The 10,633-nt window shown below is 37.8% G+C and overlaps 1 pseudogene; it reads left to right on the forward strand.

Moving 5' to 3' along the window:
- Positions 1-1,746: 1,746 nt before the first annotated feature.
- Positions 1,747-2,370, forward strand: LOC117714328 (mitochondrial import inner membrane translocase subunit Tim23 pseudogene; annotated as a pseudogene).
- The last annotated feature ends 8,263 nt before the right edge of the window (positions 2,371-10,633 follow it).

Below are 10,633 nucleotides of genomic sequence, written 5' to 3' on the forward strand. Positions count from 1 at the left end.
ATTGGAGCCCGAAGTTACACATACCTCAGCTTTGATAGGTTACACTTTGAAGTAAAAGTAGAATAACTCAAGGCCAAGATGGGGGTGACAAGAGTGACGACTGAAGCACAAAGTTTAAGAAACTATTTACTTTCATGGATGTGCAAACAAAGTATTTAAATGTTGTCCATATTACCCTGTATCTAGGACACCTCTACATTTCTAACCAGATATAATGCAAAAGATGTACATCTTTATCAGTGCATTGCTAAAAATCTAAGGCAGAAAAGAAAAAGTCATGGGGTTAGAGTGAAAACTGAGTCTATAAAGTGCTTGCTGTGCAAGCATGAGGACCTGAGTTTGGATCCCAGGTACCCATGACTTGGCATGTATACATCTGTAATTCCATTGCTAAAGAGACAGAAATGGGAGGATACCTGGAGCTTATTGAACCAACAATCTAGGCAATCAGTGTGCTGTAGGTTCAGTGGGAAACCCTGTCTCAAAAACAAAAACAACAAGAATGGAGAGCAACTGAGGAAAATATCTGATGTCAACCTCTGGCCTGAACAGAGAGAGAGAGAGAGAGAGAGAGAGAGAGAGAGAGAGAGAGAGAGAGAGAGAGAGAGAGAGAGAGAGGAGGGATATACCCCTATGCATACACAAAAGAAGTGGGTGAATCAGGAAGGGGCAGCTCTGTGTTGGTGAAAGGTGTGCTGGGATCTATGGCAGTACTCAAAAGAGATGGTAGGGCACAGAGCTCAGAGCTTCACTCACTGTTTCTAACTTGCTAGTCAGAAACATCATGAAATTTCCCTTTTGCTACTTTTGGATTCATCCCACTTTGACATCCTCCTGTGTTTTTAAAACATCAAGGATTTGCAGACAGACATTATTAAAGTTGAGTTTTTCCATGTTTCCATTGCCTGACAACAACAGACCAATTCTGTGACTCCCCTTGGCACTTCTTGTGTTTGTTGTTAGTTTGTCTTTCTTGTTACTTTTCTAACTACAGTTTTTCAGAAGTTGGCAGACATATTTATAAAATTCTATCAAATGACTCCTAAATGTGGTCATCAGGATTTCTCCTTTTAGCTTCATGCTTTCATCTTTATTCAGTAGTTTTGCATCATGCTCATTACCGATCTTGCCATCCTTTATTCTTTTGAATCTTATTATGGTCTGGGCAAGATTGAGACCTAGCTTCAGAGAACAAATTCTTTGAAAAGTTCTTCCTCTTCATTGACTAAATAATTCTGCCATCACCATCCTGCCATTAATGTGTTTTAAGAGCTCTCTTCCATGATCATACTGTAATTGAGTTTCAGCTTGTCTTTTCACAAGTTTAAAAATATAAACAGGACCAGGGAATATGTACATCAACTTCAGGTGTGTTGGGGGGAGGAAAAGGGAGTCTTGCTTTGTTTTTCTCCTCTCAGAATTTACTTGCTAGAATAGGTGTTAGAAGACCTGACCTCTGGCATTGGCTGTCACACATACACATCCAGATGTCGCACCTGGATGAGGATTGTTGCACCTTGGTCTCCATCTCTATAAAGTGATACATCTGGCAAATAATTTAAAAGCTTTCTTCCAACTTATACAGCCTAAGAACTGATTGTAGTCTAACCCCAAAACTCTGCATATTTAATGGAAAGTTCTAGTATGGCAGTCCTCAAGGAAGAGCAAAGCAAATAAATATGGAATTGTCCAGAATATGGATGCTATAGATTGACTTGATAAATCATGACTGAAGTCTAGAAATACATGGAGGGTGGTGGAGGAAGTAGCAACAAATCTACCAGCAGTTTAGGTTTAGCTGGTTTAGCGGAGGAGCAGCAATCGAATTGAATGCTGATTTGTCTGGTGTTCCACTGACTGGTATAAACCCACTGTCTCCATATTTAAATGTGGATCCACAGGATACTGATGAATTTATTTTGCCAACTGGAGCTAATAAAACCCAAGGCAGATTTGAACTAGCTTTTTTTTTCCATTGGAGGATGTTGCATGACAGAGGCTGCATTCGGAACAATGAATGGTCTTCGTTTAGGATTGAAGGGAAACCCAGAGGGTAGCCTGGTCCAAACCAAGAAATGTACAGATTTTGAATATGGTGACTAGGCAAGGGGCACTTTGGGCTAATACTCTAGGTTCCCTGGCTTTGCTCTATAGTGCTTTTGATGTTATCATTGAGAAAACACAGGGTGTAGAAGATGACCTCAACACAATAGTAGCTGAAACCATGACAGGGATGTTGTATAAATGTATAGGTGGTCTTCAAGGGATGGCACATGGTGGCCTGACAGGACTGACACTCACCAGTCTCTACACATTGTATAACAACTGGGGGAGCACATGAAAGGTTCCCTGATCCAACAGTCACTCTGAAGATTTTTGCCACCTTAGGAATGGGGGACACTTCACAGTCACCCAGATCAATTAATAAGTCAATTTGGAGTTGCTTTCTCTCTTGTACCTACAATACTTTGAACAATTGGAGACTCTGATTTGCTGTAACAAAGATCATGGATGGTTAGCCTGGACTGCACTGCTTGCCCTCAGTGAGTGGAAGCCAAACCCTTTGGTGGCTCAGGGTTAGGGTTAGGGTTAGGGTTAGGGTTAGGGTTAGGGTTAGGGTTAGGGTTAGGGTTAGGGATAGTATGTGTTCTCTTCTCCTTTGGAAATGATCTTGCACCTCCTATCCCTAAACTTTAAAACCACTTACTCTCCAAATTCAGGCCATAATTTTATTACCATGTTAATTCATTTTAAAATATAAAACTTAATGTTGCCCTGTTTTCCAAATAAAGGCTGAAAATAGAACCAAAGTCGTAATTCCAGCATTAAAAAAAAAAAAAAAAAAAGAATCAACCCCACCAATGAAAATGGATTAAGATTTCATTAAAATTAAGCTACAGGATGAAAAAGGCATCAATATGGTGATGCAGTAACAAAGTAGGGAAAAGTGAGTGCCTCTCTTTAAGCCTAGAGACAGTGTGTAATGTGAAATTGTTAAAAATAAGCATTCTTGGTCCTCTTGGGACGGGAATCATGCTGGTAATTTGTGGTACACTGTACATAGGAAGTGATTAGTTCTTGTTAGGCACTCATTTGCTTCCAGTATTATACTACAGGTTTGGAATACTCTCTTATGCCTCACAATATCTAAGAAATAAAGGAAAATGATACTGGAGGCTATAACTTATTGGCTACTGAAAGTAGATGAAAATCTCTATTATTCGTAATTTTTATACATTGTCTAGTTTACTTTTCCAAAGAGAGATGAAACAGTTGCAAACCTGAAACTCCTGGAAAGTATCTTTTTGTCAGAATAAAATGCTCACCCATACTTAACATGAATTTTAATCTCTGTGGATCAGACTAAAACATCATTTTATCCTTCATATGAGTCCAGAGTATTTTCTGGATATGCTGGGATTGTGATGAGAACCGTGCCTACATTTGGCAGCCCAGAGCTCACCCTAACTCTCTCCCTTTGAAAGAAAGGGCAGTTTGATCTTGTTTTAAGTTCTCTTTGGAAGAATGACCAGAACTCTGGAAAATAGCTATGTAGCTAACTTTAGGTTGTTAAACTACTAGAATTTCTTCTAAGTATATGTTCTGAGAACCTGGGACACTCATAAATATAATAGAGTTGTAGAAGACCTGATAAAACATCTAATCTCTGTCTATTTTAGAAACCATGAATTTTGAAGTTTTTAAGGCTTTTTGTTGTTGTGTATTTATTTATCTTTCAGCAAGCCAGTTATAGGCTTTCAGATCGACATAACTAGTAGACGCTGACTTCTTTGATACAGAATAGTTGACTTTTAAAATCTAAGCTCAATCACCCCTGTTGCTCACCCTACCACTAACCTCAGAAGTCTTTCCTCTCCAAACTTTTTGTATTTCATTTTCATGCCAATATTATCTGGGGAAAAGAATCACATTTTTCTTTTAAGACTCCAGTTAATACAAACCTATAAGGATATAAATGCTGAATAATTCAGGGTCTAAGTTTATAGCTGCCATGATGAAAGAGGACTTCTAAAGGGAAATGCCATGCCCCACCCTTGCTACAGACGACTGAAGCAGTGGACCCCAAAGAATTAAAATTTACTCAGGAATTCCATGTTGCTGAAGGAAAAGACTGAAGTCCTGGTGCCAGCCAGAGAAGGAAATTGTCTCCCTGGAAGAGACTTCACACAGTTCTGACAAATTAACTCACACATTTCTTCTGGCTTTTTTTCCTACTTTTTCTATAAAACTGTAACCCTGCCACAGAAAAGCAAAGAACACTACAAAGTCTCTAACTGGTTTGGCCAAACTATAGATAAATCCATTTCCCTTTATCAGCTCACTTCTCCTGCATCTAAGAAGCACCCTCACAGTGTCACTTCTGTGAGGCAAAGCCAGATTGATCAAAAGGTTATGTGTAGCAGGATTCACAGATGTGATATTCAGTCACCTCTCAATGCTGGTGGTTTTCCCAGTCAGACAGAGAATTGTTTCTGGGTTAAAATGAATTATTTTATTATTCTAGACTTGAAATAATGAAGTCTCTCAACAATTGCCGGTTCATTTCAAAAGCTCTAAAGTGCTTAAAAACTGGCAGCAACACGACAGTGCTCAGCATGGCACTAGAACAACAATGTGCAGTCTTGATTTTTAATACACTGTCAAAGTTCATCATTTGTTTTTCAAAGAAAACCACACTAGGTATGATTATAAAAATTCTTGTGTTTTTCCAAGAGTTTCTGATTACCCAATATTATCTTACCTGACATAGTTGTCTTAGCAAGCAAAATGTCCAAGTCTCCATGAAGGTGACTGCTTCTAAGATTGTGTGTTCCTTTCAAACATATACATAAGAACATTTCATTTATTGGGAGAGCTGTTGGCAGGTGCAGTGAACATACCCTTTTTGGAAAACAGAGATACTGGAACAGAGCCACTACTGCTACTGAAAAGAATGGACTCTATGTGCCAATGTCTCCTTGCTTAGAAGTTAGTCTCATTCACCTGGTCAAAGACATGTCTGCCCTAAGCTATGCTACATCTGTAGGAGGAATAAGTTTTTACTCAATGTAGTTTTCCATCCCCCAATTTTCTGCCATGAAGTACTGTTGGGTCTGCTTACCTTCCTACCTCAGAAAGGTCTAACTTTCCATTTTCTTATATCTCTTTCTTTTGCATCCTAGCCAGATCCTGAGTACACTTTCTCAGGTCCTTTGGGTTTCCTTACTCTCTTTCTAAAGCCTTCATCTCTACATGTCTACCTCTCTGCCATGTTGCAGATCTCCATGCTGGCTCAACTGGAATAGTATGGTTTTCTCTTTTCCTCTTATCCATCTCCCTCCTCTAGGCAGCTCTCTAGATTTACAGCCTGTCTGCCCTGCTTTGTTTTTTTTTTTTTTAACTCAAGTTTTTGCTCCAACTTCTTTTTTAGTCTGTTCTTAAATTATTTTATTAATGAGACTAAGAACCCAAAGAGAAGACTGTGATTTTCCTGGTAATACTTCCAGTGGTTATCTGTCTAGACTGGGTGTTTCCAGGTCCCTGGTATCTTGTTCAAAGACTTGAAGAAGTATACCCAAATAATGAATCAGCAAGGGGTTTTGTTCAAAAGCAAAATGAAAGTACAGAATACACACGCTGTAAGGGAGCACCAGACTCAGATTCAGAGTACTGGAGAATGAACCCTGGTTTACTTCTCAGGGTTTCCTTCCATTGGTCCAGGAGGAGTTGGTTGCTAGGGGAAGAGTGTTGGTGGTTTTCTGTAATGATTGATAAGTCCAAGTTATGCAGGCCTTTGTTTATGATCGATGTCTTTTCTAAGGATGCTTCTAATTATATATATATATATATATATATATATATATATATATATATATATATATATATTGATATTGTGTGTGCATAAATATGCATAAACACAAGATGGTAAATACGGGAGTTCCAATTAGAGTTCACACAGGAGCTATACAATTTGCCTTACTGCATGTCTTCCCCAAAACAGTTCAAACTAGATCAGCCTATTGCCTCTAGATCCAGGATATGTTTCAGAATGTTTGATATCATACACTCACACACACACACGGGATTAACTGGAAAGTTTCTATTAAAGGTTGTTAAGTAAGAGTGACCTGATGCTCTGTTTAGAGTGGAATTATATATTTAACAATGCAAATAGAGGTCCGTGGTTGCGAATCTATCTCTATAAACTACCTGCCTCAGTACAGTCACTGGAGGCAAGGTACAAGAGGAGTCCCAGTATTTTAGAATGAGTATGGGAAATATGTTTCTAACAAACACAGTTTTTTAAAACCAAAGACCTAGAACTTTTTCTTCTTTCTTCCATTATAAGATCTAATGGTAGAGTCTTTTTTAAAAAAATTTATTTGTGTGTGTGTGTGTGTGTGTGTGTGTGTGTGTGTGCAGGTGACCACAGAATACAGAAGAAGGCTTTCTGAAGACATATTTCCATGAACACTGAGAAACTGTTGAGAGAAATGGGAAGGGGGATAGATGGAATGGACTTATCTGAATTTACCTTTTTTTACTCCTGCAGCTAGAGTTTCAAGTAGTTTTAAGTCACCTGACCTAGGTGCTGGGAACTGAACTCTGGTCCTCTAGAAGAGAATCAAATGTTCTTAACTTCTGAGCCATTTCTCCAATCCCCTCATGATAGAATCCATATGCATGAGACTATGATTTGACTATATTTTTTTAATGCAAAAACATTCTGACCTCCAACAAATCTATGTACATAAAATACTCTATGTATTTACAAATAGAATATTAAAACTAATTAGATGTTTATTAACTTGTGCATATGTGCACAGGTGTGTGCATATGAAGACAAATGAGACAAAACAGTAGAACTCTTACATAAACAATGTTCAAAAAGAGAGCTTCATGTGGCAAATTTGTAAATTAACTTTCTCTGTATAAAACTTCCTGGTGACTGTACTTTAATTTTTTTCATCTCCTACTTTCTTGTTCCTAAATATACATTTGATTTCTATGACCTATAAGTACCCAAAACACTTTGTCATGCAGTATGACTTCACCTTCATCTCATGAAACCTATTCTTATGGGAAGCAAAACTCCTCAATTCTGTCTTTAATATGTCTTAGTTACTGTTCTATTGCTGTGAAGAGACACCATGACCAAGGCAATTTTAGTGAAATAAAGCATTTAATTGGGCAGGAGTTAAGTGGGCAGCTAGACATATCACATCTGCAGTCAAAAGCAGAAACGAATGCATGCTAGCCTATTTCATTATTTGTTTGCCTGCTGTCAACTAGCTTTCTCCTCTCTTATACTGTTCAGGGTCCCCCTTCCTAAGGAATGGTGCTGCCCATAGTAGGCTGGGTCTTCCTACCTTGGTTATCAACTAAGACAATCTTCTACACACATGCCCACAAGCAAAACTGATCTAGATACCTCTTCATGAAGATTTTCTTTCCAAGTGATTATCGGTTTCTTCAAGTTAACAGTTAAAATTAATGAACATAATAAACCATATGACACAAATTTATATCTTGTTTGATGCTTAAAATGTTCCTACAATGCAGACCATAAATAAAAACACAAGAAAAGCTATATGAGACCATCCTAAATAATCTTCAATTAAAATTCTAGTTTCTCAAGTACTTATATTTTTAATAATTATCTAATTCCCCCTATTCTGTGAAGAAAAACAGGAGATACCTAATTTAAAACAAGAAGCAGCAAATTAAAAAGAACATGGTAAAATGTAGAGCTGAGAAAATCATGTCTACTCCTGACATATTCTCCAAAATAGCTTTATTCTCTCTTCCTTCCCTCATTTGCATCTTAATGAGAACAAAATTATCCATGCAGCTGTCCATTGAGATCCAAGAATTTTAAGTTGAATGTAAATTAGTCTGCAAAGTTTGAATTCCACAAGCCACTGGAGCAAGCCTCAGTGATATTACCCTCCCTCCTTGTGATTATGTGTGATTCATTAGTACAGGAATGGCCTGATACTTTCAAAACTATCTTGACACAAGTTCCTTCAAGGTGTTAAAATAGTCATTTCAAAATGTTAAACATTAAAAATAAATAAATAAATAAAAGGTAAGTCTGGAGAGATGGTTCTGTTGTTAAAACACTGCTCTTGTAGAGGACCTGGTTTGGTTCCCAGCACTCACACAGTGGCCCACAGCCACTCATAATTCTAGTTCCAGGGGATCTGATGTACTATTTTGGCATCCTCAGGCACCTGGCACATGTGTGGTGCACGCACATACATGCAGCCAAAACATTCACATATAAAATAAGTAAATAGATAAAAAATAGGTAGAGGTAGATAGAGATAGATAGATAGATAGATAGATAGATAGATAGATAGATAGATCTAATAGGAAGGAAGAAAAGAAGGAAGGAAGGAGGAAAGGAGGGAAGGAAGAAGAACCAAAAGCAACTTATAGAAGAGTTTACTTTGACACATTATTCCAGAGGGCTAGAGTCCAGGAGCAGGAACCGGCTAATCACATTTTTATCCATACACAGTAAGCAGACAATGGGGTGAGGCTATAAGTTCTCAAAGCCTGGCACCAGTGATGGAATTCTTCCAGCAAGGCTGTATCTTCTAAAGGTTCTAAAGCCTCATCAAACAAGCCCACCAACTGAAGAAGAAATGTCCCATCATATGAGCCTATGGCAGACTTTTTTTTTTCATTTAAACCACAACATAAATAGTGGTACATAAATGAGTTATATTAAAGATAGCAGAAATAGACAATGAGAGTTGAAAATTGAAAGCAAAGTTTTTGTGTTAAGATTATTAACATTTGAAAGTCAAGTACACAGTCTGGCTCTAAATGAGCTGCATTCAGATTCTATACTACTGTGTACTGGCTAAGTTCCCATTTTTATCAGTATGTAGTAAGGCCCAGAGGGCTCTTGCTAAGTTCTTAGGTTATTGTGTCCTGAAACAATAAATAAGACAGAAATACACCGATAGTGTTGGACTCAGAGAAGATCTATAAAGAAAGAAAGTGTTTTCAAGGAAGGAAGTGGGCCAGAGCTGTGAGGAAGTATTAGAAGTTCAGTGGTAAATGCTTTATAAAAGATTGAGGTGTTAGCATCATAGTATGTGAGCTTTTGTATCATTCTTCATGTGGGTTATAAGATTGAACTTTGGTCATCAGGCTTTACAGCAAACATCTTTACCTGAGGAACCATCTCAGGCCCCATCCTGCCTCATTCTTACCAATGATACAAATACAAGGATGTAAATGAGAACAAGAAAAATATAACAGTTGTTCTGATTAGTACCAAAAAAAAATCCCTATAGAGCTATGTGAGATCTGTTGTGTGAAGTTGAAGGTAAAATCCCTCCAGGAAGCAGGGATGTTTTTTCAGGTGGGCACCTGTCACCTACTGGAAAGGAGGAGTCACCCACAGAGAAGGTGTGGGATTGTCAGTGCAGCTATCTGATTTTGTTCCATTTTTAGAGTCAGATGATTCCCTGAAGGGCCCTATAGCTCATCAAAATAGACTCCATTTTGGACCTGCAGCCACTGTTAAGTTTGTTTTGATCTTTTCCAAATAAGAACTTGCCCACTTGTCTTTTCACTCTAAAGTCAGAAAGCTAAAGTCCTTAGCATGTAGCACTAGAGTTCCTGAGATGGCTCTTTGGTTATGGAAATGAATCATTTGTACTAAGGTAGCATCAGACCTGGTAAGGAAGACTCTACCCAGAGCAGATGATCTTTGGAGACCCACTTTGTATGAACATTCATGTCTGTAGATAAATGTTTTCTTTAAAGCATCTTTGAACATCCAGGGATCTGATTAGTGTTTCATAGCCTCTTTCTAAAAGTATCTAAAGGATGGGTTCATTAGTCACTGGTGCCACATAAACTTGGGAAAGTCACTACAAAGCAGGAGCCAAGAGCACTGAAAGGCAAATAAATATGGTCCTCTTAGTGTGCAGAGATGAATACATAGCTTCTACCTGGCATGAAACTCAGACTCTGCAGGTTCCCTGTTGGCCAATGATTGTCACAGATCAACTCCAGTCCCACATGCCAAATGGGCATTTTCTTATTGAAAACAGGATATGAGGCATCCTGGTTCTTCCCTACATTTTTCTGCATTATCTGCTGGCCACTACAGATGCACTAGGAGGGCCACTAAAACCCTCTAGAGGATTGAAATTCTGTTCTTAGCAATTCTGGGAAGCATGTCAGGAGTTTCTCAGTCAGTGTTCATGCAATGGCCAAATTGTTTTATAATAAAAAACAACCAAGCCTAGTGAAATATTTAAGGTATAATTTTTTAAATTTTACTCTAAAGCTCTTTTTTATTTTACTTTTTAAAATAAATGTTTATTTCCCTGTCCAAATCAGCTACATAGTGGATGTTTCAACAGTGAACATACAGGCAATGCATGAAATGTAATTATCATCACTTCAGTTTGCAACAATTTAATACTTTAATGTTGAGTGACTTACCTAGAAATACTGATTTTTGTAAAAATGTCAACTCTAGAAAAATTCTCTTTTTCCACTAACATTTTTCTAAATCAATTTGCTCTTTAGTATTTCTTTAGCAACTACATGTTATGTAATCCAGCCATTTTTACCACCAAGTCAACTGCCTGACATCTTATAA

The sequence above is a fragment of the Arvicanthis niloticus genome, chromosome 8 (assembly GCF_011762505.2).
Source record: "Arvicanthis niloticus isolate mArvNil1 chromosome 8, mArvNil1.pat.X, whole genome shotgun sequence".
Classification (NCBI taxonomy): Eukaryota; Metazoa; Chordata; class Mammalia; order Rodentia; family Muridae; genus Arvicanthis; species Arvicanthis niloticus.